The sequence below is a fragment of the Apteryx rowi genome, unplaced genomic scaffold (assembly GCF_003343035.1).
Source record: "Apteryx rowi isolate R43461 unplaced genomic scaffold, aptRow1 scaffold_168, whole genome shotgun sequence".
Taxonomy (NCBI): Eukaryota; Metazoa; Chordata; class Aves; order Apterygiformes; family Apterygidae; genus Apteryx; species Apteryx rowi.
Window position 1 is genome coordinate 968,766 of NW_020447952.1, and position 7,844 is coordinate 976,609.

The following is a 7,844-nucleotide window of genomic DNA, read 5'->3' on the forward strand; positions in this document are numbered from 1 at the left end:
GCTATTCAGCTTAAAATGTCCCGTGTCAAGCAAATAGCTAACTGAATGCAACTCAGTATAAGCTGTAATTAAAATAATGCACTCTTGATGCCTAAAAGCAAAAGATTAATATTTATTGTGTACCTGGCATAGAACGCGGTGGATTCCATAAGTACAGAATAGATTTTATGAATTAAATACCTGCCTTGCACTTTTTAGCCATCAACAACAACAACAAAATGTGATAACAGCAAACCAGCCAACGCTTTATAGTTCCCTTGCTTATGAGCTCTGTTCCTTGGGAATTAACAGGCACTGTAAAAGAGATTGCTTGGAATCTATTTTCTGAATGTTTCTCCCATCCAAGGCAGGTAGTTTGAGTCAGTGAAGAGTGGTATTTGATGCAGAGATGGAATGTTATATAAGAAATATAAATTCTAATGGTTTGGAGCAGAATTTGACTTTTGTAACATTGCCAGAAACATTGAGCACTCTTGTCTGTTGCTTGGTGAAGATTGCTTCAGCTGCGCTGGTGTCTCTTTGTGCGTGGAGATGCACGCTGTGGTTTCCTGCATGGGTCCAGATATGTTTCTGCTCAATTTGCCTAAGTGTGTTCCTGCAGTGGTGTAGCCAAAACTTTTGATACAAATGCCTCAATCTGAACAGCTGCTTCTAGCAGTTTGGATGGAGCTGCTTTCAAGTGTCTCCCAACAGAAGCTGGTTCCTGACAGCTGGGCAGAACTTTTCAATAGCTGCAGACTGTACATCGACTGTAAAGCCAAGCTGGTAACACAGGAATGTAGCTGGGATCATGTCGTAAATGAACAGAAATCCTGGGAAGAGCCGTACCACAATCATCCTTAGATGAGCAACTTCACTCCTTCAGATCTAGCCCCTGGAGGTGATTTTGATGATCCTGCTCTTGCTGGTGGATTTAACAGAGTTCAGGTGAGGATAAGTACACTTCATATGTGTGTGGACTTCTTGTTTGTCAGAAATCTGTCACTATGCAGGGAGTCAGATTTCAGAGTTTGTGGACATGCAGGGAGGAAATGCCTGAGGAAACTGAGATGTTTCTCATCCACACGTCTCGGTTTATTTTCAGGAATCCAGACTATGGAACACACAACCAAATGTAAGTGAGACAGACTAAATGCTAATCACTAAGCTGTGGGAAGCAATACATTTTTAATAATATGTGTGGTCAGTTGTCTCACATAAATATAGGTAAGAGTGCAACAAATTTTGCACAGTAAAATATTTAAGGTATTCTGGGAACCAGGCTCCTTTTCTCTGGGGCAAGAAGAGGTCACTGAGTCCATGTTTGGGTGCAATATAAATGAACACAGTCGGGGTTCAGCTTTCACTTAGGGATTTGCAACGCTGTAGGGCAGTATAATGCTCCAGGATGTGTTAGGCTGCTTATAGCACTGAAGGAAAGGTACAAGTGGATAATTCCTTAAAGAAACTGAGGAACCTCAGACTAACAAAAAAGGCCAAAGAGATTGTTGACGTTGTGTGTGTGGGTATCTTCTGCGGAGAAAAGTTAAATTTTGACAAGGCACCAAAATGTCTGTCTAGTCATCTGCCACTTTATGATGGTGACTGCAAAGAAGGACCCCAGAAGCAGTTGATATGAGCAGGCTAATATTTCATTTTCACAGTAATATGAAAATGTATTTCAGCTCATAGGGGTTCCCACTTCAGGTGTGGCTGATGGCAGAGAAACACGCTGTCTGTTCCTATGGCTATCGCTTTGTGTTGGTTTTGTTATCTTTGTCTCTGCTCTGTTTACACCCTGTGTGCTGAATCTCTCCAGTAAGGTCAAGTTCCAGTCGGTCCTCAATAAACAGACAGGACTGTCATGGAGCCGACAGCCGGGCAAATAATTCCCTTTCACCTCCTTCTGTCAGGCTGCAGTTGGATAATTCTCCCTAATGTACTATGCAACCGGGGTAGCTCATTGCTGCCTCAAAGTAGAGGTATAACGACTTGTTTCCCTTAGACTGTCCCTCCAAACTGCAAGAGATGGACAGCACGTTTCTACTGAAGAAGCACTCCCTGGATGGGTGTAGATCAGATCTAGACCGTACAGGTAACCAGATAGCTAGAAAACCTGCTCTGCCTTTGCACAGTATGGACTAGTAACCTTATAATTCTGGCTACCACCTCCTCCTGCCTGCTGGTTACAGACACTCATGAGAAAAAGCCAGTCCATACCTGACTGGGGGCATGTCCCGGTGCTTATGTGTCTCTCTTTTGTCACGCATGCTTGCCTTGAGTTGTGCTTGCAGTTAGATGTGCACCCCCAAACTGGAGGGCCTCTAGGAGAATTCAGCTGGGTGTAAGCCTGCATTGCAGGAGGGAATGAATATAAAGTGCATGAAATCCATGGACTTTACAGCCTAGCTGCTGAGTTTGTCTATTACTGAGCACCTTCGGTTAAAATTCTGCTTTTCCAGTGTTAATGTGCGCATATCGCTTCATTTTTTTGAGTCAGTATTCAACAGTTTTAAAGGACTGCATTGCAATGGCCCTCAAAATGTGCATTCAGAGAGTTTTAGGTGAAGTATATATATATCTAATAAACTTGCACATATGTATACTTCAAATAAAATATTTCCCAGGTAAAGATATATATGTAATGCAAAACCTTTTCATCCTGTTGAGTAGTTCACTTTTAACCTGTGACATTTACAGTATTAAAAAAAAAACAGAAGGCATTTTTGCCTTTCACTTTATATGAATTCTGCATTGAAAAATGTATATAATGGTATAAATGCCAAGCTCGGTCCTGCTGAGACAACTTCATATTCTGGGTTTTTGATTTAAAGACAGTGATGCCTAAAGCATGATCCAAAGCTCCCTGTAGTCTATGAGAGTCTTCCACTGACGTTCATGGGCTTTGGATCATCGAAGTCGAGGAAGACGGGCAGGAGCCCTCAGCAGCTGATCCCACATCACTGAAATCAGTAGGAGCCTATGGGGCTGCTTAAGAAACAGAACTGAAATTCAGGTTTTGCAAGTCCTTGAATGTTATTAATAATGGAAGGACATTTTAGAGTGTTCACTGAAAAACTGAAGAACATTTGGGTTGATACGCAATAGCCTATAAATAATCACAAGTCATATTTTGTTAATATGGCAACACCATTGATGTATATAATAAGCTTCCAAAGATTGTTTTACACACTGTCGAGTATTTTTCACTGATGAAGGAATTAATATAGCAGATTCATTTAAAACACTAAAGTGAGATGATTTTGAATTAAAATTGAGAGCAAACAGAATTGTGTGATTCAGAGATTTGTTAACTGTCCAATACATTAATGTGCAAAACTGTTGTGGGAAAAGTAATTCTCCAAGTGTGCTTTGATGGAATGATTTTGTATTCCTAAATGCTTGCCGAAAGAACATTGAATGTTTTCTTGTGTTTGAATGTACAGTTTCTAAGCTGGATACATTTTAATGTTTAAAAACTTTGTGTATATCAAGCTTGTTGTAAAATACTCCTTTTGTTCTTATGTTCTGATGCAACATTGGATAGTTTAATTCCACACTAGATATTTTATGTTGAATAAATAAATAGTTTTTACAGTAAAAATGCTTTTGGCTATGCTATGAGACTTTTACAGAGGGTCAATAAGTTCACAGTTTTTGTCTTGATGTTCAGAGGTTCTAGCTATACGCTGCTCTGTGGACTCAGCTGGATATGCGAGGGGTCAGCACTTTGCAGAGCTCATTCATTCCGTGTATGTGTTTCGTGCATTAGGACATAGAGAAAAATCACAGGATTCCTGTCCCCATTAAATAACCTCAGAGACTATTACAGCTAAAAGTTTGGGTTTTTTTTTAAATTATCTTAAGATCTTTAGTTGCTTTTTGCATTTCATTTAGTTTGGATGATAAAAACCAGTCAGTTTTGCTTTTTGCCTATGGTGGTTTTCTAGCAGTGCCTTTAATGCTGCAGTATATGACTGCAGATCACAAAGGTCTGTTGGGAGGAGGTAGTTTAGCCGGTGTCTGGACTTCAGGGCAGGGAGCGTTGTTTCTGTTTATTTGCCTAGTTAATGTAAACTTTTATCTGTCTTGCTTTTACAAAATATAATTGTTAAGTTCATAATCCTGACAGTATGCCTCTACCCTTTACGTGATATTCTTATTTATTTTGATGTCCAGTAATTTACAGACATAAGGTGGTTCATGTCTGACTCAAATGACTGGTGATCTGCAAATACTTTGCATGCTAATACCGTGCGTCCTCCTCACAACGTGCAGCGATCGGCGTTTCCCACAGCTGGCGCAGACGGTGACAGTCCGTGGGGATGGAGATTCTTATCTCTGGGAATGGGAGCGACCGATAGCCGCGGAAGGGTTTGTACCCTGGGAGCAGTACTTAGGGAGTATATTCATTCTTTAGCGTTTTCTCTGAACTTTTTGGCATCTCCAGCCATTTCTAAGGCTCATTCTGTTTTCCAGAATACCAGAGCCGCTGTTTGCTTACAGAGGATAACTTTACTGATACTTGATGTATTTCCAGCTTTGTTCTGTGTCACAGGCAATCGTTGTTGAGAACTGTGAGTTGCTAAAATGTGCTGATGCCGGCCTCTGGAGACGGGGTATTTTGCTTGTCAAAAGAGTATAGACAGTAGTCGTCCAAACATCCCGCTGCCTCTCTCTTATCTTACCCTGGCCACAAAAGTGAATTTAAACCTCCATGACTCTTCTGTCCCATGGTGTCCCGTTTGTGGCTGCCAACGGTATAAAATAACTTTCCTGTAACTCTAGGCTCAAAACGCAGTGATCAGCTGAACCAAACGACAGAGTCCCAAACAGTCGCACTTGGGATTGCGAGTTCTTAACAGGCCACAAGCTATTAGCAACAGCGTGCAGGCAACCACGTAATTTCACACTACGGCATTTCAGGCTCATTTGCCTACTCAGAACATAAACGGCTGTTCTTCCTGCAGTACAAAATGTTTAGGAAGAAGGGTGTAGAGTTAAACACTGGGAAGATATGGAATGATGATCTACTGCAATGTTTCTATTAAATTAGCATTTGAGGCCCTACCCATGCCGTCATTAATAAGAGAAAGCATCACGCCCAGAGATATTTGAATATGACCTTTATTGTGCACATATATTAAGTTGTGGCCTTTAAGAAAATACGCAAAATTAGACTGCAAATAAAATTACATACCTAATCCTTTCTGCTTATGTTTTCTAAGAGGCCATGTAAGATCAAATTTGTCATCCTGACCTATGCAGGGTAGCTGCTCCTCTAGGCTGTGAGATCAGAAGAATCAGCTGTTTCTTGCAAGCAATGCAATGATTTGTTACACCACTGCTAATCCAGCGTGACTCTTCTCGAGTCAGGTAAGTGGTTTCAGAATTGCAGCAGTGCAAATGGAAGGAGAACGTGGTCCTTAATATCTCATACTTAGAATAAGTGAAATTGAGTGGATGCTATTTCACTAAGTGGCTTCCACTGAGGTGATAGCACAGACCATTAGGTTTAACGTTAATCAATAATAAATTCTCTCCAGCTATTGTCTTTTTTTCCCCATCCTTTTGATTACACCCCTTTGAACGTGGCTGCAATCTATCGGGTGAGCTGCCAGTTAAAGTGGGGACGCCTTTGACAGACAGACGGGGCATGACGGGGCGCCTGTTTTCCTAGGTCTACCTCTGTTCTTCAAGCGCACTGCAGAGCTGCATCAGCTACCAGGCAACACCAGGCTCTCCAATGTACGTACACGCTCCAGTGCCCTCTGCGGATGGAAAGCGGTCTGCCCGTCTCCGTGGCCGAACGCCGTAGTAGCTAACCGAGCGTTTCCTCCCAGTGCCGAGTGACGCTGCTCCGGTGCCAGCCCCGGGCTGTGCTAAGCGACTGCCTTCTGCAGTCCAGTGACAACTGGAAAGCATAAATGACTGCTGCTACCACGAGGTGTTTTACGCTTTCCACGGATGTTAGAAACGTCCACGTTAGGCCAAAATCGCGGTCAGATGAACTCTGGCACCTACGCTCATTCGTGCTGTTGACAACTCTCTCGCTTGCGGTCGATCCCTCCGGACCGTGGAGCAAAGCCGCTCTGGCAGCTCTGCAGGCGGCACAGCAGAGGCAACACGGCGCCGAGGACTTTGTCCCCCCCTCTGCGAAAGGAAGGGGGGAGGAGAGGGGACAGGGCAGCAGCCTTGGAGAAATCCGGCCCTTACAGGGAGAGGGACCTTTGCCGCATTTGCAAAAGGGCAGACAATTAGCAGACGGGCTCCGCAAGGCTTGTCAGAGCGCGCTGGCTGCTCGGGACCTGCACGCCGCTGAGGAGCTCGCAACACACACGGTACCCGGCGTTCAGGGCAAAATCCGGCTGGACGGTCTCCCAGGAGCCCGGCTGTGTCGGCACGGTAACCTCCGCCGTGCTTCGGAAAGCGAGAAAAGTCTCATCCGCGCCCACGAGGCAGCAGAGCCCTTGTGCATGGACCGTCTCCGGCAGCACTGTGTGTCGATCGCGTCCTGCACTTCGCAGGACCTGTTTTCCTCCATGAAAGCGAAGCAGCAGGTCGGGAGCCCGGCCGCCGGCGAGGACGGGCCTCGGGGGCAGGCGGCAGCTCCAGGGCCCCGGAGGCAGCACGAGCCCAGCTGCACTGCAGCATCGCTCACTCCCGAGCCGCAGCTGCCTGGCACAGCCCGCAGGAGGCCCATGAGCTATTTCTGGCACGTCGAGTCGGAGAGGGAGCAGCAGAGGCTGCGGCGCTGCATCGCGAATGAGCGAGAGCAGCTGGCGCCTCCGCGGAGGAGAGCGAGCCAGGCGCCGCGCGCTCAGCTTGGGAAAACCTCCAGCCCGTGACCCGGAGGGTCGTGCTTCCCGACTGCGCGGCACCTGTGCCGTTCCTGATGGCTCTGAGAGCAGGAAGAGCGACGTGGCCTGGAGAAACCGGCCAGAGCACATCGTCCAGACGGTGCAGCGGGTCCCCGGCTGCTGCGCCGAACAGCTCGTCCTTCGCACGCCGCCAAGTCCTGCCCTCCCGGGAGCTGCCAGCGATCCCCGCGCGTGGCACAGCCAAGCCCGCTCTGCTCCTCTCGCACAGCGGATGCTCCGCCGCCTCTCCGGGCTGAAGGAGATGAGAAGCTGAAGTGCTGGTGGGAGTTTCAGAGACGAGAGCAGCTATTTTGCATGGGTTCGCTGCTATAGAGAGAATTTGGCAAACGCACGGGGCCTGAACATACTCCTTTTGTTGCTAAAAGCATCGTGTGGGAAGCCCGTTTTAGGTCGCTGTGCTGCTGTTTCTTGCCAGATAGACGCACTAAGCAGGTGCTGCAGCCCCGTGCTTCTGTCCTGGCATGAACGTAAGAAAAGTTACCGTACCCGAAGCATGCGTTTTGGGGACTGTTCTGACTTTCCTGGGAGCTTCAGAGCTTCGTCCTGCTAAGGAGCTTTCACCTCCCGGGGGCAGCTCGCAAATCCCGTTACGTGCTGGGTGTCTGAGCAGCCAGGGAGATCTCGGGTGGCAGCGGCTCACTTTCACATCCTGCCCCATGGCGCAGATGAGCCGCAGGACTGTCGAGATTTCAGCTGAACCCTGCCTGCTCTTTGCAGACTGAGCCCTGGGACATAAGTGCACTTTGCCACAGATAGTTAGTCCATTTTTTAAAGCACTTCCCCTGTGCAAGCTGTGCAAGGCTGGGGTGGAGGAAATGTAGCCGTCTGGCAGTGACGGAACCGGCAGCGGTCTGAAAACGAGATGGTACAAACCAGCGTTGATGCTGCCAGCAGGTCCGAACAGCCCACGTGTGATTTATTGGTGCCTTTCTGCTATGATTTCTAAGCTATTGCTATTAAAATAACGGAGGGCAAGCGGGTAGC